Source organism: Haemaphysalis longicornis, unplaced genomic scaffold, assembly GCF_048455015.1.
Source record: "Haemaphysalis longicornis isolate Haplotype H1 unplaced genomic scaffold, Haemaphysalis longicornis Haplotype H1 scaffold_1, whole genome shotgun sequence".
Taxonomy (NCBI): Eukaryota; Metazoa; Arthropoda; class Arachnida; order Ixodida; family Ixodidae; genus Haemaphysalis; species Haemaphysalis longicornis.
The window spans coordinates 207,088,150-207,107,375 of record NW_027526203.1 but is presented as its reverse complement, the minus strand read 5'-3'; the positions used below and the strand labels follow the sequence as shown (position 1 = coordinate 207,107,375).

Sequence of the window (19,226 nt, the reverse complement as noted above, 5' to 3'; positions counted from 1 at the left end):
CAGAGAATGGAAGCGAAAAAAACCCTGGAGACTTATAGGGCAGAGAAACGGGAAATTAAGGAGGGATTCTATGGCAATACGAGAGGCAGTGCATTGCTCTTCGAGGCACGGGCAGGGTGCCTGGGAACCCGGGCATACACGGGCAGCTACAGGCAGCAGGATGAAACGTGTGCATGCTGCGGCAGTGATCGGGAACTATAGACTATATTGTCAGGAGCTGCACAGAGATACGGCCACCACGGGGTGAGGGGGAAACGACGCTGGCGGAGGCTTTGGGATTTGGGGCGAGGGGGAACCTCAACTTCAAGGCCATAGAGGTGACGAAGAGGCGACTGGAGTGGTGGTGGAGGAAAAGTAGGGAAGGGATGGGTACGCAGGCGGAGTAATCATGCGGACGAGAATTTAGAACAGCGAGGGGAGAAAAAAGAGGGGAGGGGGTGATGAGTTTAAAACAGAAAAGAGGGTGAGGTGGGAGGGAGGAAGCAAATCTATAGGTTAGCTGGAAGTAGGGCAAGTAAACGTAATAAAACAGGCAAGTCGGTTGCTGACAACCGACGCCCCGATTAAAAGGGAAAGCCAGTAATAATCATCATCATCATCAGTGCCAGTGTCCACACTTTGCTTCTGGCCGGACTTCTAAAACTGCCTTAGTTTTTAAGGTTTGCACTAACCATTTCCTAACGCGTAAGCTACGACTCAACATGGCAATGTCAGTTACTGTGCTGCTTATGTCAATTGGTCAGTGTTGTGTCAGACAAGTCCAACGCGTCCGACGGCTGTGCAGCCGGCAAAGTGCCACACTAACTTCTTCGGTGTTTGCGTTTTCGTTCGTGACTAATTGTTCACCCCACCATTCTTACTGCTACAAAAAGAATGTGCCTTAAATTTAAGCGCAAATAGCTTGTTCGGCAAACTTTTAAGCCTTGCCTAGTTTGCATTTGCTTTTGCGGGCCTCGCCAATTGTAGAGCAGGCACATATGACATCATAGGTACTGCTGCGGGAAATGCGCTGTTTGGTTGCATGGCCATTCCCTTTTTTTCCTAATTATATAGCTTATTTGAGCAAAGTGCACGTTAAAAGTGGTGCCAACGAGGCAATCTTTCGAATGAACCAAACTTGTGCTTTGTCTGCACGGCCCCTTTAATTAAATAAGATTGTCTTAAGTGTTAATAAAATGATAATAAAATATAAAAGACAGAAATCAAAAGGCACAATCAAAGAATAAAAGACATCAACAGAAAGACACAAGAATGACAACACCCACTGCTCCAAACTCACAGGGCTGAGCCATAATGCTGCACAAAGACAATGTGCAACACAAGAATAGCATCCGCTTGCGACTTGCCTGTTCTAGCAGTGCCCGCTAAAAGTTGGGGAAAAAAAAGCCCTAGACTTCTTTAGTGAAAACCAAAGGTGCTAAAAGAAGTTCAACACTTGCACAACAAAACCGGACTAGCAGTTTCCTCCAATGGTTAAAAAACGGAAGCTACGCTTCTTTGAATGCCCATACCAACAGCACAACACACAAATAACTGCAGAAAGGTAAAAAGAGCAAGGTAAAGAGAAACGACCTAACGGGAGCACTGCACTGAATAATGCTTTGCCCACTCCCCGCTCAATGTCCTGTATGTTTCAAGATTTCCTGGATTTCACGAAAACCATTCGCAGTAATCAGGCAGTCTCATCTCGTGGTAGCACTCACACTCTGAACAATGTATTAGGCTCTTTGTATTCTGTACAGAGCTGCTATTAGCATCATAGGTATTGCAGAGCTCGTCTTTGCACACACTATAGGGCACTGCAACTTTGCATGGTACTTAGATACAACTTTGCTGCCTTTCACGACTTACAAAATCTCAGCAGCTGCATCACTGCATTCTGTGATGCCTTGAGTCTTTGGCGAACTGCTTACTATGGAAACAACAGAGCGTGCGGTTGCAAAAGGCGCATTTCTTGGCAGTGCAAGCACTTGTGGCCCTCAAGACACACTCATTCTTGGGGGTAAAAAAAAATGATTTTTCTGGGCATTGAGAGGCCCAATGCAAATGAGAAAGGTCCAACTGCAAATGCAAGGATGTGCGTTGAACTTAACCGAGTAAGAGAACCTTGCATCTAGTTTCTGCATGCCCAGTGTTTACAGCAAACTACAGTCAAACCTCCTTATTACGAACACTGATATAGCGAATTACCAGCTTTAGCGAACTAAATACAAACTTTGGTTGGTCACGCTTCATTTCAGTGACACTTATTCTTTTTATAACGAAACAAAAACCGCCAGAGCTGCATGTGGTGTCGGCTATAGCGAAGAAATATTTGGTTCACGCGAGGCTTTAAACTCGATAGCTAGTTTTTAAAAAAGCAAAATATAAAAAATGGAAGATAACAGTTTGTGAAACTACAAAAGTAGAAAAGGCCCCTTTGCACGTGGACACTGAAAAACTTCGTCTGGCAGTGCACGCCCTTCTTCAAATAAATTAGAACGCGGGCCTGCTTTGTCAAACCTACTCTGTTCCATTGTAATTTCACGTCACGTTACGGTCCATTTAGTTTGAAATTCCAAAAGGAGACATCTAAGGATTATCTCGTGTATAGTGGATTCGAAGCGTTGAATAATGCGTCTATTATCTAGGATCTTAGCGTGAGCCAGATTGCCGATTGGTCAGAGGTGATTTTTACCTCTGCTGTTTCAACGAATATCAGATATAACGAACTAATTTACTGCCCCGACTAATTTACTGCCCCGACACTACTTTGTTATAACGAGGTTCAACTGTACTCCACAAATATCCGGACACCGTACACGTCCAAACATTCAAAAAAGGTGCGGTAAGGTGAGATCTCGGCAGGGCACTGAATCCGTCAGCACATCGCGGGACAACACGCTGCCCTTGCTGATTTGTAGGTTCGTGGTGGTTATTGTCGGTTCATGGTGGTTATAACGGACTATGGTGGTGTTCATGATGGCGCCTCATTTCTTCTTGATCTTGGTGAACCGCGACGACGGCAGCTCGAACTGCAGGTAGTGGGTGTAGCCAAGGAAGATGACAAAGTGACCGCAGCTGTACAGGGCATTGAGGACGGGATGGATGTCTGGGTAACGTGGCGACGGCGGCACGATCCCGTGCGCAACGTTGAGCACGACACAGCCCAGGAGGGAAAGCGCAAACTGAAAGAAAGGAACATTGCCCCGGCGAGCGTGTTTCGCAAATGAAAAGTTGGCAACAAATCAAGGTTCGCAGTGCTCCGAGCGTCTGTAGGGCGGCGATTGAACTGCGAGGCCCACTTAGACGAGATTTGCAAAAATCAATCCCGTTCGCATGCATCATACGGCAGTAGTGATACTATAAAAGGTACAATCTTTGTCAAAATTTTCTAGGCCACGCCAAAGGTTTCTTGGCCACAAAGAATTCAAAGCAAAAGCTCGACAATTAACTGTCATCAAATTACTTCGTGACAGAAGAAGGAAATGTGTTTTCTCCAGCTTTCTGGCATAAAACGTTTTAGCCTAGCTCAAGAAATAACCATGTACGTTGAAATTATTGTGGCTTATGCACTTTAGCCATTTCCTAGAAAATTCTGACAAACACTGTACATCTGAACTGCGTGAGAATTGAAATGCACAGACACATTAAACGTTTACTGCAAATGGCCAAGTAATGTTACAGCATTTAAAAAGAAATCAGAAAGAAAATATCCCGCAGAATAAAAAGCTGGAGGAAACACCCACCCTTTTTCGAGCAACAAAAAACAGTGCGGCCAAGCAAAGAAAATATTTTCAGCTCTTTGTTATGATTGCCGACTCCGAAAAATGACTCTTAGATATGTGGATATCTGCCTGCTCACCAGTGAGGTCAAAAGACTGTTCCTCTGTGCGTACTTCAGGTAAGCCTCGTATGCGAACACCAGGTTGAGCGCAACCACTGCTACGTAGGGAACCAGCAGGCCGTCCTTGTAAAGCAACGGGAACATACTGGAAACACAAGACGCGGCAAGAAGGGATGAGGAACACACTCCTCTTGCTCCTCCATTATGGGCAATCCCTTTCCAACATCCAAGCCCTCTTAAATGACGGGTGTTCTACCATGCCAGGCTATAATTTTTTTCTTTCTCGCTTGCCTCCAGTAGGGGCAGTAATTCACCTCTCAAGGTACTTTCCCACAGTGGGTGGGAGGAAGGGCCAGCAAAATTTTAATCTTCAATAAATGAAGAACAAAAAACTTGACCGTTTTAACGCCTTTTGAAACACAGGTTTGAGGTCCTTAAGTTACCTAGGCTCAAAACACCTAGGACAAGGGGACACTAGGACACTGGACACCAACGCCACGCCAGTGTGCCGACACTGCAACTTGGTCTAGGGGCAACCAAGCCCAAAGCAACAATGTCGCCCACCACATTCACCAGAATTCGGAATGGTATGCAACTCAAAAAGCAAGTTTTTAATGGAGCGATGGCCCGGCTTAATTGGTGACATTAGTCAAACGTGGGATATGAAATCACACTTGCTGACAAATGAACTAACCTCTAATTGCAACTGCCTGCCATTGGCTTTTGTGACAAACCTCCCCCTGCAGCGCTTTACGCTGCAACCGCCAGCAACTAACAGTTAGCGACACTACAACTGACATCACTGCAATTGACGTCACCTGCAACTGACGTCACCTTTATGCATCACATGAATCCAGCACACTAATATTCGAAATGAACATGGATCAATAATTCGCATAAGTGCTGCTGCAGCTTTATATAAGCATAGTTGTTTTTTAGGACTTCGTAAAAGCCATATTTGCATCAATAACAGCAATTTCCCAGGGTACATACCTGAATGTAGCGATTGTTGAGAACCAAACAACCAGGCCTGGATGTTTATGTAGGATGAGGCAGAACGCTCTGTATGAAAGAACATAAAAAAAAGGAGGCATGATATTTTTGGCCCATGAAATAAAAAGAAATAACAAGATGAAAAACAAGAAAATACTTGCAGTGCTGGGAACAGTATTGTCTTTTCATGAACTTGGTAGGAGCAGAGGAAAAAGGCCAGCGAGCAGTTGATCTGCGCACACACAAATGCATCTTGCATTGACTTGGGAATTTTGATGCGGCATTTAGCTTGTAGCACATCACATCAACTTGCAAGCACGGTTTTAAGGAGATGAACAACAACAACGAACTAGTTGACATTCAGCAACGGCTGAACACAGCAGTTTGCTGTGGTTCTAACACCTGCTCGGTCTAAAGGCACCCACAGCTCTGCAGTGTAATACTAATGAAGAAAACATGCTAAGGCTTGAAATGCAATAAAAAAAATTGAAGCCGTTACACTCAATGTGAAAGCTGTTGGAAGTGCAGAGCAGTGATTCGCCATAATGGGCTGTAGAGCCATTGTCTGCTCACTGCTACCACCCAATGCGATTCAAATTTCCCGCCTTCGCAGTGCTCGCGCACTCCCTGCCAGAAACTGTGCCAGTGGGAGTTCTGTTCTTTTTGTGGTTACTTTCCTCCCACACGCGCCAGCGTTGCAGGGCCACTTTTTTTTGCTTACTACCATGAAAACCAACCCAGCGAGCGTTCCTAACTTAATGAACGCGGGGAGTGCCGGTTAATCGCGTATAATCGCGTATATCTTGCCTCAAATGTACCTGCACTTGCCTTTGCGCTAAACATCGGGGAGATGTATGACAGGCGCCAGCGGTTCACGAGTTTCGAACGCTTATGACTATATACACTGCTTGGCTTTCGAAGCCTCTGGGTTACGCCGCGACGACGGAATACCGTGTGGCTTTACTTGGGTCGAGCAAGCGAGCTACGACGACAAGGCGAGCCCCTTAAGTCATAGTTTCACACTAATATAAACTAGAGGGAAATCTGTCGCTGCAGTTGCGGGCCGCCGTGGGCGGTGCCATTGCCGCTAGCGACGTTCCTCGCCTACTTGGCGTAGCTAGCCATATGGCTTTTCTTTTCGAAGCTAAAATCAACAAAAAAGGGTAACATTTTTTCTTGTTCTTCGTACATAAAGTTTCTAAATAATCACTGACAAATTAATCATTTTGGAGGTTCAATTTCATAATAACAAAACAAACTTCATGAACATTATACAGCGATATTGTTGCTTTTTTGCAGCCAGAGCCAACTTTTCAGCCTGTTCATGAGCCATGCCAAGGACGAGTGGAACTTGCCTGCCCAGTACATGACGAAATGCTCGCTGAAGTGTGGCTCCCCTAGACAGTGGCGCCAGATTTCCCTCTAGTGTATATTAGTATGAAATTCTATGCCTAAAGTGCTCTGCACTATAGAAGAGGGAACACCGCAAGTGCATGAAGGCCGTATAAAATGGCAACTAGGAAGAACATCCAAGAGGCAGCTTGGTTATACTGAGCTCAACTGATTTCACAGGAAAGCAAGGATTGGAAAACATTTGCTCAACAGCGTGAAGCGCCACATACCAGACTGTGTCGGAAGCGTTCGGGCATTGGTCGCAAAAGCACATCAACTGCCGAGACACTTGCCACACCAAGGGCCACCACTCCGCTAAAAGGGCAACGCAAACATGCAAAGTACCATAAATCACTAGAAAAAGAAATGCACACATGACCTCCGTCAATCCCCTTCCTGCTTTTGTAATTGGAGAGTTCGCAAGCTGTAGCACAGAAAAATGTACCCAGAGACAGTACTCCCACTACGTAACTGCGGCTTAGAGTGGCGTACATATATGCACGTTTGTGGCATAGTAATCCACAGACATAGGCAATGCACGTTTAAACATCACAACATTGCGCCATGCCAGGAGATTTTTGTAAAGTTCCCGCATCGAGCAGAAGAAAGAAAGTCTTGCCTTGCCCATGCAAGCATAGTAGGCGAGTAGAGCTTCTTCAGCTTCACAACCACCGCCAGTGCGCACCACAGGTTAGCCACCTTGTCCTGGAAGCAAGAAGAGTTCCCTGCAGCTGTCTGGTGGCTAGAGGATGGGACTGGTGTGCAAGTATTAACAAACTGGCGTTGGCAAGTTCTTACGCAGAAATTTGCTCCCGAGGGAGTCTTCAAACACATGACAGCCATTTCAAAAAAAAAGCAAGAAAAAATAACACCACTCAGAAAACAGATCAACACTTGTAAGCACACAGGTTCGACAAGCAAGTGAGAGAGAGGGGAGAAAAAAGGAAAGCTACCGCATCTAAAACAGGCCCAGAGGAACATTTTATGTTGTATTCCCAAAGCAACTGGCTTACTTAGGAAACAGATGGTGCATCTTTCACTAATTTTGCTATGCATCCTGTCTTAGCTATTTATGCTGCAGACACTTATAATGAGATGGTTAGTTAAAATGACAAGGCTAGTTAAAACTGAACAAATAAAATTTGTGCAGCACTTGTGTTTTAACATATAACTTTCAACGTCATCTCTTCACGCTTACCTCAAACAGCCCCCTGTCCAAGGGAAACAGTCGTCTCAAGACCTGGAGGGCACGGTCCAAGCTGCCCAGGTAAGGTGCCGAGCAGACTGCAAATGTGCCCAGCACTACGGCCGCCAGGGACAAGAGCAACGTGATCCTGAAAATAATGCATCCCGAAATTCACTCCAACACCTTTCGTTCCTTAACACGGGTTCATTACAAAGGTGTCAATTGGTCAATACGAAAACAAAGAGAGCGCGAGCAGCACAACTAACGCAAGTGAGAAAGATAAGTTCCAGAGGCACAACAAATGTTGTGAGCTTCAAGTCACTTTAGACCACTTGTTCCTATACACTTGCCAAAACCTTTGCACCCCGGAGTTGTTACATCTCGTGCAACCACTAAAATGCCACTTCTGCAATTTGTGAACTTCAAATACGGACTCAAGACAACCCAAGAAGAAGACCCAAGAACTTCAAATCTAGAGTCGGATTCAGTTGCAGAACTGTCTACCATCATGGCATACATGGCCGCCAGAGCAGGCTCAAACAAAGAGCGCAAGGTTGTTTATTGCAGATTAAAAGAAAAAAGACAAAGCTACAACCGGGGATTAAGGGTTCAGAAATTTTGAACAGGTTATGCGAAAACTTAAAAAAAAAGTGTCAGCGCACCACCCAACTGCGCAACTTTGGCCCATCATCGGAACGACGCTTCACCAGTATTAAGCTGGGAAAAATATCCAGGGCTATCCCCACTAACGTGAAACCTGGGAAGGGGCGAAGCATGCAGTGTATAAGTGTATTGTTGGCGCCATGGCGTTTTTGCCAACAGAGTTGGAACCATTGGGGGGTAGAGGTACACAGCTTTGCTGTAAAAGTCTCTTGTCTTTGAAGCACGAAACTCTCTAGCGCGAGGCGTAAACGAGTGTCCCGGTGTTTTTTAAGCGCGCGTCACCAAGTGCTCTAACACGAGGCGTAAACGAGTGTCCTGGTTAAGTGCGAGACATAAACGGGTTTCCCGGTGTTTTAGTATTGTGACTACATGAGACGAACGAAGAAAACAGAAGACGCCAACATCCCCAGCCCTTAAGGGGCTTTGCCCCTAAAACTTAACTGAAACTTGTTACTGGTAAAATTGTAACAGCCCACACAGGTGATCATCAAGCGGCAACCAGAGGAAAGTGAGGGGCATGTCACCACTCACTTGGACTAGAGCCCTTGGCCCTGCAGGCAGCAACCGAGCATGTAGCAGAAGAAAGGATTGGCGTAGTACAGAGCCATCTGCTTGTAGTTGAGTGCCAGTGAGAAAGCTATAGCACTCAGAAGCAGCCGTTCGCGCTCCACAAACGCGACAGCCACCAGGGAGACGCCTAGGCTCACGCAGTTGTACCTACAACGTGGTTAAGGATGGTAGCGAAGTCTCGCTGATTAGGGCAGTTCAAGTCAGAGGATTACTTCAGCATTCTTTCATGCAGTCCACGCCTGGCCCAGTTTGCCCCATACTAGGTTTGATATGACGTGAACCACTTATCTTGCTGCTTTTGTTGCTGTGAGAGAAATGGACTCTTTTGCTCACGCAAAGGGTTGTATGTACACCTCTAGTGTTGGGGCACAGGGAGAGCCTAGACGACTGCGACCCCAGGTGGAGGCAAAACGCTGGCGCCTTGTAGGCATTGTAAATCTCCCCCCTAACCGAGACTGTTAATTCCGTGCAGTGCACCTTACAGATCTTGTGCTTGCGCGACCGGCTGCCGCCGTCGCGACCGTCCCCCTCGTGATCTAAAAACTAGGGGTGTGCGAATATTCGAAACTTCGAATATTCGATTCGAATTTTTTGGTATTCGATTCGATTCGAACGACACTTTTATTGTTCGAAATATTCGAACCCAAAATTAAAAAAAAAAATCAGAGCGTGTCTGTATCGGTGTTATTTACAATGGACTCTCGATGATACGATTCTGGGGGTGCGAATTTTGGGATGATACGAATTTCCGAAAAGTCCCGGCGAAATTGCATCGTTTGCAATAGGAAAAATTTCGGCTGTTACGAACGGACCTGCGCGGCCCGGCGGAAGATACGAACGAGCCGGCGAGGCACCCGACTGCCGAACGAGCAAGTGACGGCTCTCGCTCCCCAGTTTGTCACTCTTTCTCCAGAAACGGCCGGGCTGTTGTTTCCTGCTCGCGAAAACGCTCTGCGCACGCCCAACGCGCTGACACCGCCGCGAAACCACCCCCACGCTGCGCGCGGCGCGGCGCGGCCGGCGGCGTCAACATGGCGTCGGCTCCAGCTGCGAAGTGGCGCGGGCGCTCGAACGACCGCTTCTAACCGCTCTTTAAAATGCGGCTCAAGGGAGACACGAAGTTGCTTGTGCGGTAAAGGAGCTGATAATGCATGCGAAAACGGTACTATAAAACATCATCCGCGCCGCTAGTGAAAGTGCCCATAAAATATTTGCCGGGGTGCTAAGCCTAACCATCTCCGGCGGAGCCAAGCCGGCTGTCTCGATCTCATCGCAAGTAGTCAGGCTCCTCCATTCTGCCGCGCGCGTCGTGCGTCATTTTCTGACCGAAGTAGGCGCTACCGCGGGCGCGCAATCGTCGATGTGGGCGTGAAAATACAGCGCTCGCAGAGCCGAGGCGAGCGAATCGCGTGCAAAAACGCACCATGCGGTTCACGCTTGGCTGTTGCGGCGTATAGCGAGCTTGGGCACAGCGAGTGAGGAGACGAGCGCGAAGCTTTACGTGCTCCAGAAAGGACTGCTTTGCGATACGGGGGTTAAAAAAAGCAGAAAAAATCACGAATTTCTTCTCGCGAAAGTAGGAAAAGAAATAAACGAAAACTTTTTTCAGCGCTAAATTTTTTGGCCTGTGTTGGTTCATACGAATTTCAGATGATACGAATATTTTTCGCAGTCTCGCGAGATTAGTATCATCAAGATTTTACTGTATCAGTGCGCGGCAATGTGCACGGGCTCGGGCATGCCAGCTACTAGTGTCTCAAGTGAGCGGCTGTTTTCGGTATCTGTAAAGTGGTGTCGAGCAGGAGGTTGTCACTGTTCCCCGAACATGTCGAGCAGTTAACCTTTCTCCATGTTAACATTTAAGCGAGTGCAGACCTTAACCTGTTGAGTGCAATGGTATTGTGTAATTCCTAATTTTACTTAGTGTGATTTGTTGTGCAATAAAGTTGCAGTTTTTGTGTCTCTAGATGGTGAAAACATTAATTTTACAAAAAACAGTAAGTATTCGTATTCGAAAAATATTCGAAAAATATTCGATTCGATTCGAACTTTGTTTTTATTATTCGAATTCGCTTCGAAATTGAAAAATTGATATTCGCACACCCCTACTAAAAACGAATGTCGTGGTATGTGTGCTGTACTTGTGAAGCTCGGCAACGTCAGGCGTCGTAAGATTGCCGTACTCGCTCGCCAACGCGCTCCGACAGTGTACGCGTCGACTGGGTGCTGGCAGTGCAGTGCTGGAAGAAAAGTAGGCAAGAGATGAGGACGCAGGAGGTGTGGTTAAACAGATGAAAGTTTACAAAGTGAGGGAGGTGAGAAAATAATATGCAAGAGCAGGAAACGGTGAGAGAGTTCAAGCCGCGCGCCGGCGAGCGAGTACGGCAATTTCACGACGCCTTACTTATACCCCTGTCACACAGGCACTTTCAATCGCGATTGAGTCGATCCGGATCGAGCTCAATCCGGATCGGGCGCTGCTACACGGCAGTTTCAATGGCGATCAAGCTCAATCCCGCTCGAACTCAATCCTGGTTTCTCAAGCGCAATCGAGGCTCCCAAGCGCGATCGAAACAAAGCGGCGATACTCTCGTCCCCGCTCAGTAAAGGCACAGAAGTGACAACTTCAACTAATGCCACAAATTGTGTGAAATAACTTCACCCAAATAAGTGTGAGGTAACATTTACATAGTTACGTATACCTACGACCGCGCAAAGGTACTAGACGCCGGCCGCAAGTACATTGTTAGCGCCATCTGGTGTACATGAGTGCAACCGGTGCAACTACTCAATCGCGATTGAAACCTGCCGTGTAGCAGCGGCAGTGTGTCGAGCGCACTCAAAAACTCGATCGCAATTGAAAGTGCCCGTGTGACAGGGGTAGCTTCATGAGTATGGTACGCATATCACGACGTTCGTCTTAGGGTTGACGTAGAGTTCATAGAAGCATAAAGTTCACATATGTGAAAATTGAAGGTGAAATGCGCGCATGTGGCCTCGCAGAGAATTAGCAGTCTCGGGTGGAGGGGGATTTCACAACGCCTTAGAGCCGCCAGCTGGGGCAAAACAAAGGACCACAGTATTGCTGCCAATTATGAATATTTATAGTCCCTGAAAATGATGTGACTAGTAGTAGTAGCAAGCTGCAACTACCAGAACAGTAAAATCAGTGATGACACTAAACACTACAAGAACTCTTGCATGTCACAAACCTCTAGCACTGCTGAGCACCAATTGTCTAGCAGCAAGTATGTTGTAATGATTTTTCAGTGTCAACAAAAAAAATTGCGAGTCGTTACCTTTTTTTCAACAACAGTATAAAATAAAATCAGTTTTCTGGGACTTGATTTCTGGTACACAGCATCGTAGTTACCAACAATTTTGCTGAAATATTCTGAACGGAACATTACTGACATTTTCAGACCAGTGTCTGACTCTGAAAGCCACTGCGAACGTGCTCACAAATATTCTCGGGGCTCTATCCTTAGACAATATTCCCACTGTTAATTTGACTGTCCGCTAAGATGAAGTCTCAGTCTACAGGACCTGGTAAGTTTCCGTCACTCTTTCACAGTTCTATTACAACCACTGCTAATTTACTGCATCTGCGCATGTTGTAGCGGGCACACCAATGCACAACAAAAAGGATACTGAAAGTGACCGTGGTCAATCAGCACCAGGCCTGGCAGGATCAACGTTAGAGTAGTGGCAATGGCCTGGAGGAACAAAAACAAGACAAATTTACTTGAACACTTGTAACATTAAGTTTGTCAGACACTTAATTCAATAAGCACATCTTCCCTCTACTCGGTCTTTACTATTTCAAATGACTCGTCCCCTCACAATCCCCAATGACGAGTCACTTGAAACGCGAAATGGCGAAGACGATGAGAACCAAATTTAAATTTGCCGCCACAAAGTGGACCAACCAGGCAAGCCACTGACGAACAGACGGGATGTAGCGGTGAATGTGGCAACGACCCGTGCAGCCGAAACTGAACAGCCAATTCACGAACCCCGCGACTACCAGGAGAGAAAATTTAAGCTCAGGTCTTGTCTCCTTTTTTTTTCAACTTCTAGCTCACAACAATCGTACACTGTTGCTCACCGAATCTCTTGGTTTCATCCTCAGAGGGGACCATATCGAGTTCCAGAAGAACAGCACTGCTGGGAAGTACACGAGGATGTCAGCAGCCAACGCTGCGCAAAACAATCGCGATACCGATATTATGAACACCGTCCAACTAAAATGAATGGCCTGTGAAGCATGATGCACTGCAGCGCTGTTTAAAAATGCCAGGTTTGGTTTGTAGAATCTCTGTTGGGTGTGTTCTCTAATGGGTTTTGAGGTGCAAACTCATTTCTAATACCGAGTATTCAGGCCGATTACGCTTGCTGATCATGTCCCTCGCCACTTTAGAAAACAGTACCATTTACAATACATTTCTACCCTCCTCTGCCACCACTGTTGTTATTAAAAAAAAATTACATTCTAACAGTTTGTGTTTTGCCATGTTTATCATTTGAGCTCATCACTCCTATTTAGAGATTCATTGATGTGCACCAGTCTTGCACTTGTCCAAGTTGATCAGAGGGCCCACATGCTCTCTTAATGGTTCAAACTTCAAGTTATTGCCATGCAAACAAGCTGTATGCTGAGCTGAAAATGAGCACGCTTGAAACGTGTTCATTATGAAGGAATACGGCAAGGAAAAGACATCACCTAGCAGAAAAGCAAAATGACTAACCATGATATTTGGCAGCAAGAGTGTACCACATCCTACAAACAAGGTGTTTGTGCCGAAATCCACGTTTAGTCACGCTAGCACTCACGCGCCGGTTACTTTTTTATTCTTATTGTCGCAGAATGTGTTGTACACCTGGTTTCGGATAAATTATTCGCAGTGTCTAGAGCGCCGTCCAACGGCTCATTAGCGGGGCCTTGAAGTGCCGTCCGACGGCGCTGCAAGCGTATGCTTCCGTGCCGTCCAGCCAGTCCGGCGCTTGAGCGGCAGAGCTTTCAGCACACGGCCAGGACCGCGTTTTCGAGCTTCAGTCGTTTTAAGATATACCTATACGAAAGAAAAGAAGTTTCTTACGACACACTAGGCAGCTCAAGATCGGACGCTTGCGGGTGGTCATATAAGATGTTGTGTAAATGTATCCCTAGCTGTGAACAAGCGAGCCGAAACCAAGGTGCAATGTGTGCTCACCCAGTGACTCGGGCACGTCGGGCGCGCGATGCGGCGGTGTTCGTACTTGTGACAAGAGATGATGCGACTTCATTTAGAATAGTACTAAAGCATTGCAGGTTGCGCGAAGAGTCGGAAATGACGAACTCAAGCAGACACTTTTCAACGTCTTATTACATCAAGAAATACACACGTTTGCTAGCACGCCACACCTGTATCCCAGGCCGCAAAGTTCGCTTCTTTTCACAGACGCAAAAGTTCTGGCACCTTAGAACTCCACGTTGAAACTCTACGAGTTTCAACGGGGAACAGCGTGTGAACGTGTACCGACAGAGGTACGACAAGGCTGCAAATCAGCCTACTATCCCGCTATGCATCCAGCTATACCTACGAATATGAAGCTTGCTCTGACAAGTCAAAGTAGTTTCTTGGCACTGAAGAGTGCCATGCTGTTCGTCGATTACATGTGTACGCTGAAGCCACTGACCAAAGAGCCGGTGAGCACGGGACGCTGCTTGCCGGCCTAGCGGGCCCGCCTTGGCGGGCCGCGCCAACTTTGACCGGGCAGCGGCTAGCTGCCGTTTGCCATTGCGGATGTAAAGAAACGTTTCGTCACCGACTACGTCGGGTGACTCTGCAGCCGTGATTAACTATCCGGTTTTGCGATGTCGTCGCGCGACGAGGGTTGAGCGATCGGCTCATCGCCGCCTATCGCTTCGCGAAGTGGCGCGGCGTGCTAATAGTCGCCAGTGGGAATGAGTACGCGCACATTGCACCTAATTGGTTTCGGCTCGCTTGCTCACAGGGATACATTAACACAACGGCTTATATAACCGCCCGCGAGCGTCCGATGTTGAGCTGGCTGATGCATCATTAGGAACTGAGCACTTTTCTTTTTTTTCGTGCTGGCCGTGGGCTGAGAGCTCTGCCGCTCAAGAGCCGGACCGGCCGGACGGCACGGGAGCATACGCTTGCAGCGCCGTCGGACAGCACTGCAAGGCCCCGCTAAAGAGCCGTCGGACGACACTCTAGACACTGCGTAAATTATTTTCCTTGCGTAATATCGACAGGTGCCTGCTGACCTGCAACCCCCCCCCCCCCCCCCCCACGCCCTCTCATGACGCTGCTCACCCGTGTATCGCATGAACAGTTTGTGCTCGTAGCTTTCCAATCCACGCGACTCATTCAGCGCGACCCAGCTGCTGTTGATGACGCCGGCGCTGGAAAAAATAAAGAAACGTGCAGAGGACGTTGACTAACTCCACATCCAATCAAGCGTTCAACGACGCAGATACTCCTGTTCAAAATTTCGCACCCTACCAAATTTCCTTACACTTTCCCACAGACCCAGCTGTGGTAGGCAGTCAGAGGTGGGTAGTCCAGACCCCAGTACAGCAGGTCGTTGTCCGTCGAATTCTCATACCTGTTGACGAGCAAGAAAAAAAGCAGCAGCATGACATTCGTTTTTTTTTTTCCCTCTTGCGAGCACCGATTTAACGGAACGAAAGCAGCAACTACAGCGCATTACCATTCAGTTACGGGGAGGTTGACAGTAATTTCCATCCAGTGCCTCTGAGCTTCGTAATCTCCAAACATGGGCGGTTTCCCGGCGCCTGTGCATTAGATCGAAAAATTGACGTCAAACTGATGCAAAAAAGTAAACAAAAGATTGGTCTTCTTACCAGAGTAAGGCCATAGAGAAGTCGCACAGCGCAGCAGAAGCGCTGTGAGGACTCCAAAGTAGCACACGTCGTCGACTTCGGCTGAACGGATAAAAACATCACTTGACAGACATCAAACGTTGATCACAACTGTAGCTAGAGTATTTCGAATAGCTCCACATGCATGAAGTAAGCACTGACATGCAAATGATACTAAACTTTTGGGATGATCGCTTACCGGCAAACATCGTACCACGCGGAGAAGCCGACGTAAACATAAACACCCGCCAGCGCTCGCTGCAGCGGCTGCAGCTCGCCACGCATCCGACTAAAACCTTACCACAACCGCCGCCAAATCGGCCTAAACGCACCCAACTATGCTGGCAACGCTGTCTTTTTGGCCTCAAAATCTCTCCAACTTTGGTGTGAAAAATCGAGGGGCTTTGGCCATGCTGACAACGCTGACGGCGTTGTTTTGTGCATTTCTTGTTTCTTGTTCGTCTGTCCGTGCTTTTGCGGCACCGTTTCAAGAGAACGGACGGACGGCTTGTACGCTGTTGTGGTTTGAAATGGCAGCTGTTATTCCAGCTGACGTTCCTAGGGTGCTACCGAGCCTCACGTCAGTCTGCGCCTCAACTTCAAACATTCAGCTTCGACGACACAAAGGCGGAGACTTAGCGAGCTCGATTTTGTGGCCGTCTACGTCGGTGGTAGCGACAAGCTCGTCAGGAGGTAAGTGTTTAGTCATCTGATATTGCGCTTTTTATACCCCGAAGAAAACACACAAGGTGTTGCTGGCTTAAAGGGACACTGAAGTGAATTTGTCAAGCTCCCGTTTTTGCTTGCACTGCGTAGACTGGCTCAAATTAGCACACATTTCATTGTTTATCCGGTTGACAAATCGGTAATTATTTTACAAAGCGCGAAAGAAGAAAAACTACCATGCGCGGTTTGCGGCGGCCGCACCAACTAGGGCTGTGACGTTGAGAGGAGGGGCGCCGTGATTGGACGACGCCCAAGGTTAGCAATCACACAAGTTTCGGTTTCGGTTTCGGTTCTGTAAAATATAATCAATGGCTTTGTTGGATGGGCATTCTCAATATCTCAGTAATCATCGTACCGCGCTTCTGCCATGTTGTCGGCTGTAAAATGCACAAGATAAGCCTCCCAGGACGGCTTGTAGTCGTAGCATTCACTAGCCGAGACCTACGCAGTGCATGAACGCCCTCCGCGTACCCGCAGACGCCCAAATGTCATGCGCTTTTCCCCCATATTTGGAGCTTGCCTCCCTCAAGCCTGTATCGTAAAAAGCGTGTTCGCACCAGGCCAAGGGTCTGTTCATTCTGGCCTGTGCCCAATGCCTGCAAGCAGTCGGTGCTTATGGCAACAGCACACCAACGAGAACTCGCTAGCGCGCCAGTGCCAGCCTGCGCGCGTTTTGTGAACTAGTTCGTGTAGCCAGGAACGTTGCGGCCCCAAAAAAGGTGAACTCAATATAGAAAACATCGGCGGAAAACACAAAAGTTAAGTTAACTTACAAAAAAAAAAAAAAAAGCACGTACCCGCGGGGATTCGAACTCGTGACTCGCAAAACATTTGCGGTGGAATCCTAGCGCCCCAGACTGCTAGGCCACGGAGCGGGACACGAATGCCTTGCTAATATAGGGTATATATTATACAACCGGTTTACACTTTTATTTAGTTTTGGCATTTCAAGCCGCTTAGGTGACTATTTGTTGTACTGCGATCGTGCAGTAAGCGTCGCCCGAGTTTCCACAGTAGCTCACGTCTAGCAATTGCATTTCGTAGACGGAAAAGCGTTCGCAGATGCGTAGTCGTGCTGCTGACCGCTGTGCTTGTTCGCCCAGCGCAAAAAAGTGCTTCCCGCGCCCTAGTTTTACGCTGTACGGTAAAAATATCAGTTGATTTTATTTGCTTAGTATCTATATTGACTTCGCTGACTCTTCTCCCGCCTTCAAGAGGCCTTATATTTTCCTACTGGCGTACCAGTCAGCGAAGCGTCGCATGTGCAGCGCTTGTGTGAAGCGACCTTGACTTGGAGCTAGATACAGTGTAGAAACAAACCAAGTAAAGAAAGGCACATTCTTCCATTCACAAACGTGTCCTGGCTTCGCTTCAACTAAGTGAACGAATTGCGACCAAGCAATTTTTTTTTAACCTCCTTGATTGCGACGACCCGCCGGCGGCCGGCGGACGAAACGCTGGGCCGACTGACTCTGTCGGCCGGGGAGCCGTGCACTAGCGCAGCCGTGGCGCAGCCAATTGCCAGCTCATCCCCTCCTGACGTCACACGAAAACGCCACAGAAAATGGGCGAGCGTAAAGAGAGGAGGACAGCGTTTTCGAATTAGTTTTTCTACTAAATAAAATCGCGTAAACGCGCCTAGAGTGGTCGAAACATGGCCTGGGGACTCCGGACTACAATTTGCGCTAGTAATCCCGCAATGTTTACATATCACTTCAGTGTCCCTTTAAGGGCTCGTGGTAGAAGTGTAGGCTCATTTTAAAGTGGGTAAGCTACGTGCCATATTTCTTGCGAACGCGCACCCGCAAGCATAGCGTCGTGATTTTTTTTTTTCTTCTTACGGGCTCATATGCGTAACTGAGCCCGAATCTGCTATCTATGGTGTCACTATGCTTATTACTGGTGACAGTTATTACACCGAGGTGAACGTTCACAGCCTCAGTAAGCAGAACAGGGGTTCTGGGTTGCATTCACAAATGCAAAGCGGGCACAGTTTCGGAGGTATTTATTTCGGTATCTTATGTCATCGAAACGTCGCTCACTGCTTCCATTACAGGGGCTGTTCGAAAATTTCCACTACAGCCGGTGCACGTGTACGAGTGGCCGACGGGTGACCTGCGCTGTTTCTAAAGAGAGACAGCTCCTACCTCAAGAGACTGCTTGTCGATGCCTTGGGCTAAGGGCGTCACTGTTCTCGTTGCGGGTGTAAGTATTTCGCAAAATCTGCGCTTCGCAGTCCGTCTTTCGTAGGGACAGTGCAGTGAAAGTATATTCTTGTTGAGAAGCTGGATTATATAAGCGTGCGTGCGTGCGTGCGTGCGTGCGTGCGTGTGTGTGTGTGTGTGTGTGTGTGTGTGTGTGTGTGTGTGTGTGTGTGTGTGTGTGTGTGTGTGTGTGTGTGTGTGTGTGTGTGTGTGTGTGTGTAAAAATACAATTTGCACCTGTCACCACAATTTCTCTTTTAATTTTTTAGGAAACATAATTGAGAATTCCTAGCGCTCGCATGCAGGAGTTAGAAGATGGAATGGATTCCACAGGATACATGCCGCGACTTATTCTGTTCAGGGGAAAGTGAAATGGAGACACTCGATGCTAACAATGAACAAATACTGCGTACCATGCGGTGCACCCACCTAATGCACTCACATTTGGTGCCCAAACATTGGTGTTGAGTGCATTCAAAGCTGCTGTTCCTTTTTTTTTTATCGCTAAGACTGCACTACAGAGGTTGCTGTACATGGTCGTTTTAGAAGTGAGTTATTTATTGCAATTTACTAATGAAATTGCGTTTCGGCAAAAATTTCCTCAAGCAGTGCAAGTGGGGTTTTAAGATTAAAGGAGCCTCAGGTAATCGAAGAATAGGTAGCCATCGCTACTTTTTTGCTGACACGGGGCACTCCTTGACCGGCCCCACATCGCCAGACGAGAATTTTTCTCACATTGCTCATGCCGTAGTCATCATCCTGAGTCTATTGTGC

At 47.4% G+C, this 19,226-nt stretch overlaps 1 pseudogene across 1 annotated transcript; it reads right to left on the bottom strand.

The window, feature by feature from the left end:
• Nucleotides 1-2,969: 2,969 nt before the first annotated feature.
• On the bottom strand, nucleotides 2,970-15,787 carry LOC144156812 (dolichyl pyrophosphate Man9GlcNAc2 alpha-1,3-glucosyltransferase-like; annotated as a pseudogene). The gene is made up of 15 exons (XR_013319782.1): nucleotides 15,722-15,787; nucleotides 15,505-15,585; nucleotides 15,351-15,435; nucleotides 15,156-15,245; nucleotides 14,954-15,042; nucleotides 12,739-12,830; nucleotides 12,282-12,346; nucleotides 8,592-8,777; nucleotides 7,410-7,545; nucleotides 6,831-6,916; nucleotides 6,442-6,526; nucleotides 4,981-5,051; nucleotides 4,820-4,888; nucleotides 3,845-3,971; nucleotides 2,970-3,167 (listed from the first exon to the last, which is right to left on the bottom strand). The product of XR_013319782.1 is annotated as a dolichyl pyrophosphate Man9GlcNAc2 alpha-1,3-glucosyltransferase-like (transcript).
• Nucleotides 15,788-19,226: the final 3,439 nt, after the last annotated feature.